This window comes from Sinocyclocheilus grahami, unplaced genomic scaffold, assembly GCF_001515645.1.
Source record: "Sinocyclocheilus grahami isolate Dianchi unplaced genomic scaffold, SAMN03320097.WGS_v1.1 scaffold444.1, whole genome shotgun sequence".
Taxonomy (NCBI): domain Eukaryota; kingdom Metazoa; phylum Chordata; class Actinopteri; order Cypriniformes; family Cyprinidae; genus Sinocyclocheilus; species Sinocyclocheilus grahami.
Genome location: NW_015505623.1, coordinates 844000 through 844289, shown reverse-complemented (window position 1 = coordinate 844289; position 290 = coordinate 844000).

Here is a 290-nt window from a genome sequence, read left to right as displayed (position 1 = left end):
CCGTGAATTCAACCTCTGTTGAAAGCAGGGGCGTAGCCATCATTTCAGAAGTGAGGGGGACAGAAATGATATATATATAAAAACATTACAATATAACATTTCTGTAATCTATATAACCTATCAGTCAACAGTTTTTGAACAGTAAGCTTTTTAATGTTTTATAAAGAAGTCTCTTCTGCTCACCAAGCCTGCATTTATTTGATCCAAATTACAGCAAAAGCAGTAATGTTGTGAAATATTTTTACTATTTAAAATAACTGCTTTCTATTTGAATATATTTTAAAATTATT